Here is a 17,390-nt window from a genome sequence, read left to right on the forward strand (position 1 = left end):
ACTCAAAGCGAGACTGGAAAGCGATCCTCTGATCATGTGGGCACTGTCCAATCTGATGTTGCCAGTTTTAAGCAAATAAAATGTGCCTCCATCACGTTTCAAGATTTCGAAGTTACGCTTGGCGGCCGCTTCTTTCCAGATGAGTGGGGCATTGAACGACAAATTGTGTACTAACACTGGTAGGACTCTGTCTGCATATATCATATTAAAATTGCACTTCCTGTATAATGCGCACACATAGTTGTCCATTGGTATGCGGTGCGCATGATGCCGCACTTTGATAGTGTCATCGGTGAACTTAATGTTGCAACTTTTGCAGTGTAGGTGTGTAGCCTGTTCAAACTGGCGGGTTGTTTCAGAGGTCACGCTGATTTTGTGTGCCACCATTGTCTCACGTATCCTGGCCCAGTCTTCAGCTATTTTTACCAGAAAATCATCGATGCAACATTCACCTATACCTACTTGGTGCATACAGTATTCATCGCTTCTGTCGTCGACGATTGTGTAACAATATGCGTACGCTTCTGCTTTGACACAACTCTCAGGTCTTCAACTGCGTCAGGCTGTTTGTTGAATGCTTCAAAATCTAAGAAGTTGATGTGCGAGGTTTTATTCAGTGCTTTTGCTTTTTCAAGCTGTTTAAATTGGTCGGGCTCTGGGTATAGAACTGTGGTTCGGGTTGAACAACTTCAGGTATGGGGATTGCATATGGGGGGGGTATTAAACAAGGTTAGACAGTGATAACACATGCCACCTGTATATACTCTCCTCGTTGTCTTTACCCCGTGGCGGAATGCCTTCACGTAGGCGAACATGTCTTTGATGAGTGCGAGGTGGTCATCTGTCATTGGCAGTAGAGTGACCAGTTGGGGACATGATCTTGAAGAAGTCGCTGTTCAGTGGCATGTCAGGTGCGTGTTTAATGCTGATCTGATTCGTCCTTGTCCAGTTTTTCACATCCCTGGTGAGGTTTTTACTTGGTGTGTTATGGTTTTTCCTAACTAGCACATACCCTTCTAGCGCTGTAATGATGCAGTTGTACCCAGATTCGATGTTGACAACTTGGCTGCCGGCCCTGACTCCCGCAGGATACTCTTTAAAGCTGTATGAAATTTCAATATTGGGTTGATTTTTTTTATTTACAAATTCCTAAGAGTTAATTATGTTTAGTATATGGATATACAATCTTAGCAGCTGGAATTCACTTTAAATAACCTGATAATTGATAACCTAGCTTCTAAGAGGTTCTCAGGTTGTTTGTATGTGAGGACGAAATTGCCAAACAACTTGCCGTTACAGAAACTTCAAATACGAGCTGAGGTGAACAGCAACATCTTGGAAAAAGCAGATTCTTTTTACTGCTACCACCAAGTCAAGACTACCATTTCACCTCTCGCTACCTGATGAAGATTTGTTTAAATATCCTAAATTTTCACAACAACCAAGAAATGGAATAATAACTTCTCATCCTTGGAGTGCTCCTGTGATAGCTCAGCTCATCTATCTACACCATCTATGCCTCTAGGCTACAGCCATGAACTATCAAATACTGTAGAGAGCTTCAACTGCCAGTGGGTTCCCTCATTATCGGTTTTATTAAAAGGTGAATTCCATAGTGAGTTAGCAATTGTTTATATTGTGAAAATAATTCGCTGCACTCTGCCCTCACTTTAATTGTTACTGGAAACCTTATCATATATTTATGCTAACTTACGTACTTAGTGGTAAATTGATAGTTATTTCGTGTTCACCACGCTATTTAATAATTATTTTTCAGTTATTAAGGATTGAAATTTTGTTAGTACCTGCAGCTGAAGTGTAGTCAACATATTTGATTTTTTAAGTGCATTTGTGTGTGAATACAATTTCCTGAAAGTTAGGTCGTGTTGTTGACAGGTGTGTAATGTGGTATTTTCTCTGGCTATTGCAGCTCTTTGGTGTTCTTGTTGTCGCTGAATCTGTCAGTGAACCAGGAGAACTACATACTGCCCATCTGCATAGCCAGGACCAACCATTTGTAATTCAATAAAGTTTATATTGTAATTCGTATTATTATTAATGATAATAGCAGAATATATGGTTAATTTTAGTGATAACTTTGATTAAAACCTTAATTGAAATTTTTACTCCAGTTTATTAAATATTTTCTAAAAATTCAGTAAAAACGCTTGATATGTTCATCATTTCTTACCACGAGATGTTGATTTGTACACTGTATAGCGACGTGATGCGCCAACCTGAATCCTCGCTTAAGTTGACCCAGTCCTCAAGGTTGCTCGCCACATATTCAATAGCTTCATCTAGCAATTCGTAGTGTCCACCAATGTTAGCACAGGTGGCGTATTAACGTAAAAAGAACCCGTTTCACGGTTGGTACCACTGCCACCCACCATTCTCTGCCTGGTGATGATGATGCACAGGTATAACATGACAGAATTTATACCCCTCTCTGAGTGTTCGCAAGACATCCTAGGTGAGCACCATTGTCACGTCAATGTGCGTTCCTACTGTGGTTGGATAAGTGATAGTACTCACAATTTGGTTGGCCTCCTCTCCTTCCCTGTTAAGCAGTGTCTGCTGTTGTTTGGCACCTCCTACTTGACAGTGACCTCCTTTCGGCAATGTTTCCCTTGCATTTTCCCCGTTTGGTAGAGCTGTGACAGCGTTCACGGTGGAACCTGCAAAAAATAGGAATAACAAGTAGAGAATTTACTAAAATTAAACTGATTGTTTTATATGTAAATGTGGCAGTGACAATGTGTATTTTTTTTTACAGCGAGTCACATCTCGACAAACTTCTAAATAAAAAGAATTATTCTCACCATCCTGTGAAGTGGCGCTCCTTGCTGTACCTCCTGTTAAGGATCGTCCTGGGTCGGGTCTGTTCGCTCCTCTTCTGTCAACATTGACAGCAGACTCAGCAGTCCCATGGCTAGTCCGAGCCTTCGGTGCCATATATATATGCCACGGCAAAGGAATTTCAATGGAGTTGTCACTCGTAGTTTCATTGCTGCTGTTGCTGGTGGAATTACCTGTGTCTGCTTGTGGAGATGTTGTGGAGTAGAGCAGCCTGTTGGCAAACTGATGTGGGTCTTGCTGCTGCTGTTTGGCCTTATATACCGGCGGTAGCAATCAAAAACGGGTTAGGTTATGTTAATTTAGGTTAAGGAACTTAGAAATTTTTTCCCCTCATATTCATATTTGTGTGAAATGGGGGATTTTTCATCCGTAGAGTATATTTTGAGGTAATAGGTAGGGTTGGGTTAGGTTAGGTTACTAGATTGGGCTAGGTTAGGTAAGGTTAGGTTAAGGACTTAGAATTTTTTCTTATATTTATGTGAAATGGTGTTTTTTTCATTCGTATAGTATATTTTGAGCTAAAATTGGGTTGGATATTTTCAGTGGGTAGTGAAATGGTGAATTTTTTTTATCTCTAGAGTATATCTTGAGCCAAAATGGGGTTGGTTATTTTCAAGGGGTCAGGCGAAACCACGGATCTCCTATATGAAGTTATTCATGAACCATTTTGGGGTTCTTTTCTGAACTAGAGTGAAATATTTGGTGGTTTTAGATAAAAGCAAGCTTATGAGGTTTATTAACTGTGAGCCAAAGTGGGGGTCGGGTATTAAGGTTGAGCCGAAATGGGGTCTTTTTTCCCTACTAATTTTATATACGAAACATCGAATATAAATATTGGATGCTCTTCAGGTAACTCCCAATTGACTTGGTTGTACCTGGACGCGATCGGGCTTCGAATATGCAAGACATGATGAAGTAACAACCATAAGCCGTAAAAGGAAACCAAAGTAAACCTCATCAACAGCACGTTATCTCTTTACAGTGAATGTCGACCGTTTTCAATTTTAACCTCAATCTTGAGTTCCGCCAATATGAACCTTTCTCTCATAAGTACTGCCTCTTGATGTCCCTTGAAACGAATTTGCTTTAAAGTATAAAACTATATATCGCTTTAACCAATCCGCTCTCTCTCTCTCTCTCTCTCTCTCCGAATCAAGAGAGAGAGGTAATCACGACCAAAATCCCCCAAAAGGAAAGTCCTTGAGCGACGTGTGCCAATTTCATCCAAAGGAAAGACGAACCGCACTCCAGAATTGACTGTGACATTCATGAATGAGTGAATAAATGAGTGGAGGGATGAGTGGGTGAATGAAGGAGTGAATGGATAAGTGGGTGAGTGAAGACGTGAGGATGAATGAGTGGAAGAATGAACGAATGAATAAATGGATGAGTGAGCGAGTGATTGACTGAGTGAGTGGGTGAATGAACGAATGATTGATTGAGTGAGCTAGTGAATGAACGAATGATTGAGTGAGCGGGTGAGTGAATGAATGAATGACTAAGCTAAGTGAAAGATGACTTAGCTTATTTTGTGAACCTAACATAGCTGGGTAAAAAAAAAAAAAAAAAAATCTTTGGCGCGATCGAGTTTTCTGCACAGCGTATAATCAAGGCCACTGAAAATATATCTATATCTCGGTAGTCTCAGTATCATGCTGTATGTGCCGCGGCCCATTACACTCTAACCACGCCCAGTGGTGGTCTGTCCTATATCGTTCCAAGATGCATGATTATGGCTAACTTTCGCCTTAAATGATATAAAAACTATTGAGGATAGAGGGCTACAATTTTGCCTCAGAGCTGCAATTTGGTATGATTGATTAATTATTAGAGGGTGAATGATTAATTTGTAGTCCTCTTGCCTCTGGCGTTTTTAAGATCTGAGGGCGGACAAAAAAAGAAAAAGAAAAAAATAAAGGACGGACAGACAAAACTGGCTTGATAGTTTTCTTTTCAGAAAACTACAAAGTATTTCAGTGACGTTTCCCCTCAGGTAACACCAGGTCCACTTGTTTGTTTGTTTGTATTGTCTCTACGTTCCATGAAACCAGTGGTTATTCAGCAACGGGACCAACGGCGTTACGTGACTTCCGAACCACGTCGAGAGGTAACTTCTATCACCAGAAATACATATCTCTAACCCCTCAGTGGAATGCCCGAGAATGGAACTCGCGGCACCGAGGTGGTATGCCAACACCACACCGACCACGCCACTGAGGCGTTTCAGGTCCACTTGTTGTAACGAGGCAAAGTATGTGACTGAATCAATAATACTCCATAGTATGGAAAGATTAAGGGTGTCGGAAAATACAGACGAATTCAGAGAATTCCGGGTTATGGTCGTGAGTGGAGAGTTATCTCTCAACCACTTTCCAGTGCTATTTCCCGATTACCTCTCTTCCAGTTCAGTTTTCCAGTTCTTTTTTTTCCAGTGACGAGATTCCATAAGATAATGACGGTAATTATGGAGTCAGTGTTTTGAAATTGACGTAACAAAAGTATTACAGTAAAATTAAAATAACTTGGAGGTCTTACTAATTCCCACTTATTGGTTACTTTATTAAGTAACCTGGAAACTGTATTTACAGATCCAGTAAAGCAGCATTTGAGTCAGACTGGAATTTCGCGCTTAGGTTCCACAAACGTCAGCGTCACTCTGGAACTGACTACTTCAAAACCAGCCAGAAAAAGTTCCTTAAAGTTACTCGAATCATTTCAGGGTCACGGATGTGAACGAAAATGATAAATAAAATGAATTTCAGCTTCGTTCTGAAATTGCCAACTTAAAATAAAGAGACGAGGAAAATGCACTTTAAAATCATTTTAGCCATTTCAGGCCATGGATTTGAACAAAAATGATAAAAAGCTTCCCGTGTCTCTGTGATAAATTCAGGGAACGTCGGTGCGACCTCGCAATATAAAAGAAATAGCTTCCCATAAGCTAAAAGCAAAGCTCCCTCTCTGCTGCGCCCCCCCCCCCCCCCCCCGCTCTCAACCAAAAACGAAGGGACCGGGAAGGAGAAGGGGGAAATAAAATCATTTTCGCATCACCCCAAAGTGAGTTCTAAGACGGGCGGCCACAAAACGGCAGTAAATATGAAGGCAAGGAGGGCAGTAAAACGAAATAAACGGGAGAGGAAGGAAAAACCTCAATAATGAATCGTAAGGTCACCAACCAACACCCCCCCTGCCTCACCCGCCCCCCCCCCCCCCACATACACACACACACTACCTCGCCATATCCCAAATGGAACCTTCTCATTAAAGACTGATGCAGCAAAGCCATAAGGAGATTACCCTGCAGGTTGCCCTAACAACCCCACCTCTCTCTCTGCCTGTCTGTCTGTCTCTCTCACACTATACACTACTTTGTCTCCACATTTTTCGCTACATCTCTCCCCGTCTCTATGTCTATCTGTTAGTGTCCTCTCTCTTCTCTCCTCTCTGCGAGTCCTTTGCGCCAAAGCCAAAAGGGCAATTTCAACGAAACCTTGCAATTTCGACCTGTCATAAAAAGGTCGAGAACAGAACCGCGTCCTCTCAAATGGCTTCGTGCCAAAGAAAAGTTCAAACGCTGACCTAACATTTTTGATCATTTATTTTGATAATTGACTTAAATTTTCATTAATTTATTGATTAATATGTTCATTTTTTTCGTTTTTTAATAAGTGATGTATTCTTCTTTATGCATTTCCTATTATTATTTTCTATCGCTTCTTTCGAATGATTACCATAATATTATTCGGAGGATTGAATTTCAAGTCAGTGGCCCCTGTGGTGATGGTGGTGGACTTGTTCCACACGAATAGGGTTTATCTTCTAAATTATTATTATTATTATCATTCGGCAGATGAACCGTATTTACATGGAACAAACCCACCATAAGGACCACTGACTCGAAATTCAAGCTTCCAAAGAATATAAAAGCGTTCATTTGAAGGAAGTAACAAGAGGGTAACAATAGGAAATACATGAAGGAGAGATCACTTATTTTAAAAAAAAATAAATCAACATGTAATTAAATAAAAAGATGATGTGACTGAATTATTAAAATTACTTCAACGTGATATATATATATATATATATATATATATATATATATATATATATATATATATTATATAATATATATATTATATATATTTATATATATATATATATATATATATATATATATATATATATATATATATATATATGCAGTCAATACCTCTCTCACGTAGTATGTAACTACAAACACCTACACCGTCTCGCAAGAGAGAAACTGCGATTAAGAAAGGAATTAGACGCGAATTAGGACAAAGCGAATAAGACATGACACTTAAAATGTCTAACTGGAGACAGCAATCCCAGTCTTAATTAGAACTGATTGATGAATTGTCTCTCTCATTATCTCTATTGGGAACAACTACTGCTGGCGAGAGATAAATTCCCTTTTGGGTCGACTCTCTCTCTCTCTCTCTCTCTCCATACTTCACTACAGTTCTGTGATTCAATATCTCCATTTCTCTCTCTCTCTCTCTCAAACTCTTACTGCTTTTTTCCACATCTCTCGTTATATCTCTTGCCCTGCTTCTCTCTCTCTCTCTCTTTCTAAAAAGGATATAGTTCCTCACCTATATAAACTCTACAGAAAAATGTGAGAACAACGAAAGGCACCTAAAGGATGGAAAATAGGAAATGTGTCCCCCAGTTTACAAAAAAAGGTCCAAGAGAAGAGCCACGAAATTATAGACCATCTGTCCAACGTCGGTCCCTTGTAAGATTTTTGAGTGCATAATTGCAGATCAAATTGTGGATCACATTGATAGAAACAACTTGTTGTTAAAACAGTCAACACGGCTTCAGGCAAAACAGATCATGCCTACCAACCCTCTTGGAGTTTTTCCATAACATGCTTGGTATTTACGACAGTAGTTAAGTATATCTTAGTTTTACCAGACCACTGAGCTGATTAACAGCTCTCCTAGGGCTGGCCCGAAGGATTAGATATTTTTACGTGACTAGGAACCAATTGGTTACCTAGCAACGGGACCTACAGCTTATTGTGGGATCCGAACCACAGTGTATCGAGAAATAAATTCCTCACCAGAAATAAATTCCTCTGGTTCCGCGTTGGCCGGGCCGAGAATCGAACTTCGGACCACCGGACTGGTAGCCGAGCGCGAAATGCACTCGGCCAACGTGGAACTTCCGACACTAGTAGAGCAATAGATTTACTCTACTTAGATTTCCAAAAGGCCTTAGACAAGTTTCCACACAAGAAACTAATGACAAAAGTTAGTTTTGGCAATTGTAGGAGAAACAGCAGACTGGATCGAAGACTGGCTAATAGAAAACAGAGTCGTAATAAACGGTGAGGAATTACAATGGGCAGATGTGACAAGCAGAGTTCCTCAGGGTTCTGTCCTTGGTCCGTTCTTGCTTTTTTATTTATATCAATGACACTGATGTACGATTAACTAGCAGGGTAGCCAAATTTGCAGACGACACCAAACTAGGTGTAAACGCAACAAGCTCAGAGACATTAGAAAGTTTAAGAAATGATCTAAAGAAAATAGGAGAGCGGTAAAAAAGATGGCAAATGCCTTTTAACCTGGATAAGTGTAAACTGTTACAAATAGGAACAAAACCCATCATGGCAACTACATGCTGCTTGGGAATGACATAAATAGTGTAGAACAGGAAGAGGACCTTAAAGTTATTATTCCCAAGGACTTTCAATCCACAAAACAGTGAATAAAAGCCGAAAAGAAGGCACAGAAACCATCTGGTTCACTTAAGGTAGATTCTTGGGTGAGCCCTATGCCTGCGAGACATTTGTTTGGCGGCCGCTGATTGGCTGGGAGCTGCCTACCTCCCAGTACCAGCCAATCAGCGGCTGCCAAACAAACGTCTCGTAAGCATACCGCTCATCCAAGAATCTACCTTAAGTGAACCAACTATAGTGGGATACATAAAGCGGCAGTTCAAATACAGAAACAAGGAAATGGTGCTGCAGTTCTACACATCAATAGTTAGAAGTCATCTTAAATATTCATTACAGTTTTGGTCACCAACACTAAGAAAGGCCATAAATAAATTAGGTGTACAAGCAAGAGCCACAAAGTTAATTCCACCCATCAGGCAAATAGAATAACAAAGACGAATAGAGAGCCTGAACATGTATGGCTTGGAAACACGACGACTGCAAGGACAACTAATAGAAACTTTCAAAATACTAAAAGGCATAAAAAAAAAGACTAACCTATTTACGTTGAACGAAAACCAGAAAAGAAATAATGGATGGAAACTAGAACTGAAGAGATACAACACATCTCATTGTGGAAATTTCACATAAAAGATATGTGATACATGGAATAAACTGCCACCAGAAGTTGTAAACAGTAATAGTGTGGAAGAGTTTAAAAGAAAGCTAGACAAAATCATTAGGACACCGTGAATGAACTGTAAAACCTGCTCCTAGAGATAAGTGAGCACACGATGTCTCCTCGGAAGGGCTAAGGAGTCTTTGAGACATCCTAATCCTTGTAATTCCTTGTAACTCTCCCCACTTTTTTTTTTCCATTTCTCTCTCCCGCTCCCTCTGCCATCATAGATATGCCTTTTCCACCTCTCTCTCTCCTCTCTCATCTCTCTCTCTCTCTCTCTCTCTCTCTCTCTCTCTCTCTCTCTCTCTCTCGGATATCGCTTACTATTCCGCCCTAGGCCCATATGCAAATGAGCACGAAAAAAATGAATGGTTTATGCTAAACGGATAAACAAGCTTCGTTGTCAAAATTCAGTGGCTGTGGAATGACTTATTCTCCAACTGAGAATCACCCCCCGGCTCTGTGTGTGTGTGTGTGTGTGTGTAGCGTAGGTCTAGGGAGAGAGGTGTGTGTGTGTGGGCTAGGCCTAGCGAGAGAGGTGTGAGGACCCAAAAGGAATCAAGAAACTTTCCTAGATGTTCGGGTGTCGTTATCTAGGACAAATATTTCTTGGGGTCACTATCTTTATTAAATATTTAGTCTTTTGTTTTTATGTTTTTTACGGTAATCCGCACCGGGCTTGTACTTAACACGCCGCAAAGGTGAATACATAGCGAGTTAAAAACCTTGGGGATCATTATCTCAGAAAGATCCGGAATGGGTTATAAATCCAGTTGGGCTCCGAAGTAGGTGACGTGAATGATAACCTCCGTAATAAATTGCTCGCGTAGTGTGCTACCTTAAGTCGTTACCGATACCCCTATTATGGTTTATTACCCATATATAATAGATGTAGCCAATCGCAGTAATGACCTCATACGAGGCTATAAAACCTGTGGTAATCTTCCTCTGACACGACTGGTTACGGTTAACATTCTTTATTTCTTCGCTCAGGCTTACCAGGTTTGGTTAATATGACGGAAAATTCAAACTCAGTACACCAAAAGTTTGGATAGATACCGCCTAATATAGGCCTATGCCTCATCAGAAGTCAACTCCCCGACCGAGACCCTCAGCTGAAGGACCAAAAAACCGTTAGACCTATGAAGGACCGAACTTCAAAGAAGACACGTTAGAGCGGAAGGAAAAGAACACTTTCCTATAAACAGTTTTGGCCTTCATCAGCGAATCTGTAGTACTATCTGGGAACCTTGGTCATCAGACGCTGAGAGCTTTTGTTCTTTCATGCCTACTTCTCATTTTTATCTAATTATATCTTCTTTACAGGGAAACACTGACTGGACTACATTAAATCTATAAATATAGAACATTTAGGAGTTGGAACACACTCAAGAAAAAAAACAATTACACTTATAACTGCAATCTCCCATAAGCTTTTCCTGTTCTTACATCACAAAGAAACATGAACTCACATGCAACAATCCTATGGCCTGTTTATCTAACGATTGTTTAACTTTAATGAAACGACGTACTCGCAGTCACAGATCTTGTTTTTGTTTGTTTGTATGGTGTTTTTACGTTGCATGGAACCAGTGGTTATTCAGCAACGGGACCAACGGCTTGACGTGACTTCCAAACCACGTCGAGAGTGAACTTCTATCACCAGAAATACACATCTCTTACTCCTCAATGGAATAGCCGAGAATCGAACCCGCGACCACCGAGGTGAGAAGCAAACAACAAACCAACCACACCACTGAGGCGCTCGCAGCTCTTGTTGGTATGGTAAAATTTAGTTGCTAATTGAAATAACATATCTGGCCATCATTCCACGTCGAAATAACATATCTGGCTATCATTCCACAATAACATTTGTAGATATATAGGGTGTCTCAAAAAAATGTACTCACTCTTAGAATTATGAGAAAACCTTTATTTATGGACATAGAGCGAAATGAAATAGCATCGAATACATGAGACAAATGTGTTTGAAGAATCATGTTTGCGAATGTTCAAATTGATGACCATTATTGTCCAGACAACGCTGATAACGCGCACCAAGGGATTCGCAAACGTCGCGAAACATGTCATTAGGAATATCACGAGTGAGTACATTTTTTTGAGACACCCTATTTGTTCAATCACAACTGAAAACGCCTTGTAGCTCAAGTGAGCTGGATAACCGAACAGGTAAATATGGAAAATAATCGTCGTACTATAATACAGGGTGATTAAAAAAGAATGACCCTATTTCATGATTAAATATTTTATGAAGGAAAAATAGCAAAGAATAAAACTTATAATACAAGTATTCTACTAACAGTCAAGTTTTATTTCACATGTTAGAAGTGCTCAATATGGCCACCCCTTGCAGCACGAACAACATCAATACGATAAGAGAATTCTTCCCAAACACGTTGAAGCACATCAGGATCAATTGAATTGATCGCTGTTGTTATTCGATGTTTTAAGTTTTCCAGGTCAGTTGGCAATGGCGGAACAAAGAGGCAGTTTTTCATTTAAAAATACTCCAACAGATAAGCTCAAGTGGGGAAGCGCCCCATCTGGAAAACTTAAAACATCGAATAACAACAGCAATCAATTCAATTGATCCTGATGTGCTTCAACGTGTTTGGGAAGAATTCTCTTATCGTATTGATGTTGTTCGTGCTGCAAAGGGTGGCCATATTGAGCACTTCTAACATGTGAAATAAAACTTGACTGTTAGTAGAATACTTGTATTATAAGTTTTATTTTTTGCTATTTTTCCTTCTTAAAATATTTAATCATGAAATAGGGTCATTCATTTTTAATAACCCTGTATATAGACATATGATAACCTCGGCCTATTAAGAGATCGATTTGGATTCCTGAGCAACTACTGGTTCACTCAGTTCTAATGGAGACAACGAAATTTGAACATATATGATGAACCCTCGTTTGATGAATCATTCGAAACGAAGTACAAAGTAACAAGCTCAAGTTACGAGAACTTTCACTAAAGTCGTTTTAAAGCATACTTATTCGTTCATTCCCACACATTGACGCACATTGCATAAAGATACAGGCGATTAATATTCAAATATTATAAAATAAAATGGAACCTGTTACAGACCTTTCAGTTGAAACAATAAGAAGCGAGAATTACAGTTGTCTTCGGTGTCCAGCGGTGCTGTGGATCCTAGACCTACGAAAAATGAGAAATTTCTTGTTAAATGTATCTTGTGAAAATTACTACCCCGTGCCATTAATCCTTCGATGCTGTTTTCTTCGTAGCTCAGTATTTTACAGTTATATATTAATTTTATTTTTCCCACACATTTCTCATTTCTACCATAACTATACTGTTTTTTTTCCAACAGTCCAACGCCTGTGGTGTATGCGAATGGTAACACTGCGTCCCGGGCTTTAGATAGTTACATTCAACAATTATAATAATATCCTATTTCAAATATTTACGGTGTAATTCGCGTACAGTAAATTATTAAAACACTTTTCAGTTGCAAATGTACTTTTCAGTTGCAAATGTACACCCAGATATCCTTTTATTTACCTAAAACTTACACATAGCGTAAATATCTAAAGCCCGGGACGCAGTGTTACCATACGCAAATACCACAGGAGGGTAGACAGATGGAAAAAAACAGAGTATAGTTTCATATATTTAAATTACTAATATACTTAAAACTACCCAGGAAGCTTAACAATACTTAGGCCAGTTATGCACATATGTGATTCCGGTTATACAGTGGCTTGTTATAAATAACGTACACTCCAAGAGTTTGTTATTATTTGCTGTAAACATAAGCATTTACAAAATGAAATATAGTAACTTTATAATATATTCGACTTCCAACAACTTTACCTTCAGTATCTATGTCTTAGGTCAAATGTTTATAAAATTTCTTATTCGTGATATGAAAGATCCACTTTCCAAAGTTAACAGATGACCCCCCCACCAAGCAAAACACACACACACACACACACACATATATATATATATATATATATTATATATATATATATATATATATATATTATATATATATATATACATATGTTTTATGAAAATTTCATTTTCATAAATGACTTACAATAAAATTTGCCTATATAGTTAAGGAAAGTATATATATATATAATAATATGATATATATATATATATATATATATATATATATATACTATATATATATAAGTATAATTATACATCATTACTGTATAGATATACCCTTAACAACATTCATTCGTTTCTTCATGTTCTGATAAATCTACCATTTTTCCATATTTACATTTCAACCCTGCCAACAATTTATATCGATTCATCAGCCATTTCCTTCGTTATAAGCAAGTACCTATAACTTCTTTGTGTTACCATCAAAATTGCCGCTACTTTGATCAAGACAATATTTCTTGTTAAATTTCTCTCCCTGCTGGGCGAGAATTGTTTTAAGCTCCTCCGTCAGATGACTTAACACCATATCCTATACTCTGTTTTTTTCCATCTGTCCATCCGCCTGTGGTGTTTGCGCATGGTAACACTGCATCCCGGGCTTTAAATAATATCCTATTTCGAATATTAACGGTGTAATTCGCATACAGTAAATTATTAAAACACTTTTCAGCTGCAAATGTGCACCTTGATATCCTTTTATTTACCTAAAACTTACACATACCGTAACTATTTAAAGCCCAGGACACAGTGTTACCATGCGCGACCACCACAGGCGGATGGACAGATGGAAAAAAAAAAAACAGAGTATAGTTCTCACTTATTCTTCATAGCACCACAACCTATATGGTTCTCACTTATTCTTTGAAACTGACAACGGGAATTCTGAGGTAACAAATGCATTTGAGTCGAATATCCAAATCACATTAGGCGATATAGACAAAATAGTTCCCATGGTCGTTTATGGACGAAGGAATGTTTCTCGCCATTTATATATATTTTTTTTTTTTTTGGCGTGTAGGCTATAGGCCTATGACAAAGAGCAGTCCATCCGCTTTCCGGGTTCATAGCCTATTGCGTCTCATCTGGTCTACTTTGCCGAGCTGAATACTGATTAATTTAACCGCCCTAATATACTGTCTATTTATATCTAGAATAAACCTTTCATAAACAGTTCGGGGGAAAACGAACACTTCCAGGGTCTGATTCTCGCCAGTCACCGACCAGGATATTTAGCGCGTTTTGTTTTTGTTTATGTTAATGTATTTTGTTTGTTTTTGATATTCCACGTTTTTTTTTCTTATGTTTTAAGTTCGTTTATACGGGGATTGGGGAGGGTACTTAACACGGCGTTTTACACGGCAACTGGTAGGTAGGTACTAGGTACCAAAACAGCATGGTGCGGTGGTAGTCTTCAGATTTACCAGATTGGCTACTAAATTTTATTAGTACAAAATCAACTAGCTATATATCTATCGTTCTAGTTTATCAACAATGACTTTATAAGTGTGTAGGAAACACAATAAAAACAATAATTTCCACTAATCTTAGACAACACCATGCTTGTTAACTAGCTATTGTTCACTCTGAGGCATTACCCTCATAGGTTCGTTGTCTTTGGCCCATGTGCTCTCTTATATCCGGACGTCAAATCAGACGAAAATATCAGTCCCGAAGCTAAATTACACAACTAACTGTACCTGCAAACTTTGCACACTTTATGATGACTATGAGATGATACGATGCACTACACTTGTCAATAAAACTGGAACAACCGAAGAAATGCGGTTTTTATGGGGCGGAGTTCTGACGACGAAACGTTTCCATGTCGGCCACTTCTTCTTCTTCCCTAAGAAAGGTAGCCAGCAGCCTGCCATCATATTTACTGAACAGCCGACTCTTGCTCGCTTCAGTATTGAATGAAGTTCTTTTATTTGTCCGAATTGCATCCTAATTACGTGATCCTACAGATTTATTTCAAGATTTTATTTCACATTTATAGATTTCTTCCGAGTTTTTACTGATAATAACAGACTAAATGCAATCATCTGGCAACATTGCCGTCACAAGTTCAGTAACTCAGTTCACATTCTGACTTTCAAGTGATTAGATGTACTATTTTCGTCTGTCAACTTTTTCGTTCGTCAACTTGCTCGTGTTAACATACCTGCCCAAGGATAACGGAAGCGCAGGCGCAAGGAATTCAAAGGACCAAGATGAATGGATTGATTGGTTATACTGGCGTCACCACGACGAGGTTATTGACGCCAGACCGAGTTGAAGAGTTTGCAGCACGGGAATTAACGAAATATTCAGTTTGATCTTTCAGGTTAGTTTATCACCGCCGCGAAGTGAAGTTAAAGGGTTCATGACACAATTTCGCGCATGTGCTAACGGGAAATCTAATAAACGGGTAAATTCAATTTAATCTTTCTGGTTTATATATAGGCTAACCTCCACCAAGGGAAGTTACAGGGTGTGTAAAACATACATGTGTGGTCTTTTGTGTTAGCGGTACGTCTCGAAAAAGGGTAAAAGCTAATATATTCGTGTGATTTTCCCGAGACGATTGTCTTTTGGGGAATACAGATGAGATACAGATTGAAAGTCTACTTGTTACTTTGAACATAATGTCGCCTTTGTGGTTTTATTTTCATATTGTTAAAAGGAAATGGCGATTGAGTAACCGAGTTTAACGAGATCAAGTTGTCAATGTCATGGGTAAGATCTCAGTGTCCATGTCAGCTGACGGTTGTAAACGAGTTGAATCGATGGTAATTGGTGTACCGGCATCCATTTGCAGGTATTTTGGAGATTATGAAATGTTCAGGAAGTAAAAAATTAAGCCTTAAATATTAAAATTTAGCCTCATGTATATAATATATAATATATATATATTATATATATACTAATATTTATACTGAATAATTATACATCTGAACCGTGAATCCAAATTTTATATTCAATTCAGCTACAGATGTCCTTTAATATCTAGAATTCACTTTTACTGTTGATTCCCAATATGAATAATTATCACATCGAACCGTGATCCATTTATATATCAATTCAAGCTACAATGTCCTTTAATATCTAAATTCACTTTACCTCCCATATGATATATTTTCATATATGTACCGAAGGGGAATTTTTTAATTGATAACAATTTCGTCCTCCCATGGGATCGAACACCGTCCAAGTGGACGGGGACGAAATCAGGACAGTCAGTGACGCTATCCAATCAGCCAACAGAGTCGCTATAAGTTCATATCCCGATTCTGCCTTACAAATCACCTCGACCTGGGTGCTTTCGTTAATTAGAATCGATATAAAACCCCTTCTCCCATGTTGGCGATTCGGCGTTTTGAAGAACGTAGCCTTTTGTTATAATAAATTATCAGCATCGAACCGTGATCATTTATATATATTCAAGCTTACAAGTCCTTTAATACTAAATTCACTTTACCTCAAATGAATTATATTTTCATATGTACCGAAGGGGAAATTTTTTAATTGATAACAATTTCGTCCCCCCATGGGAGGTCGAACCACCCCGTCCAAGTGGACGGGGACGAAATCAGGAACAGTCAGTGACGCTATCCAATCGCCCAACAGAGATGCTAAGTTCATATCGTTCTGAACCTTACAAATCACCCTTGAAACCGGGTGCTTTCGTAATTAGAATCGATATACCCCGGTCTCCACGTGGCCAATTCGAGCGTGACAAGCACGTAGCCTTTGTGAATATATACAGCGAACCGTGATCCAATTTATATATCAATTAAAGCTACAATGTCCTTTAATATCTAAATTCCACTTTTACCTCAAATATATGTTTTCATATATGTACCGAGGGGAATTTTTTATTGATAACAATTTCGTCCCCCCCCATGGGATCGAACCAACCGTCCAGTGGACGGGACGAAATCAGACAGTCAGTGACGCTATCCAATCAGCCAACGAGACGCTATAAAGTTCATATCGATTCTGACCTTACAAAAATCACCCTCGACCTGGGTGCTTCGTAATTAGAATCGATATGAAACCCCGTCTACCATGTTGGCCAATTCGAGCGTTTGACAGCACGTAGCCTTTTGTTATGAATAATTATCACATCGAACCGTGATCCATTTATATATCAATTCAAGCTACAATGTCCCTTTAATATCTAAATTCTTTACCTCCCAAATGGAATATTTTCCAGATACCGAAAG

At 38.8% G+C, this 17,390-nt stretch overlaps 1 long non-coding RNA gene across 1 annotated transcript in view; it reads right to left on the reverse strand.

Annotated features, from left to right (window-relative positions):
• LOC135198342 (uncharacterized) overlaps positions 1-14,976 on the reverse strand; it is a 296,273-nt gene extending 281,297 nt beyond the window's left edge. Inside the window, exons 1-2 of the long non-coding RNA XR_010310755.1 lie at positions 14,880-14,976; positions 12,346-12,417 (exon numbers count right to left, since the gene is read on the reverse strand). This is a non-coding gene — a long non-coding RNA (uncharacterized LOC135198342). The remainder of the gene's footprint in view (positions 1-12,345; positions 12,418-14,879) is intronic.
• Between the last annotated feature and the right edge of the window lie 2,414 nt (positions 14,977-17,390).

The sequence above is a fragment of the Macrobrachium nipponense genome, chromosome 22, assembly GCF_015104395.2.
Source record: "Macrobrachium nipponense isolate FS-2020 chromosome 22, ASM1510439v2, whole genome shotgun sequence".
NCBI lineage: Eukaryota > Metazoa > Arthropoda > Malacostraca > Decapoda > Palaemonidae > Macrobrachium > Macrobrachium nipponense.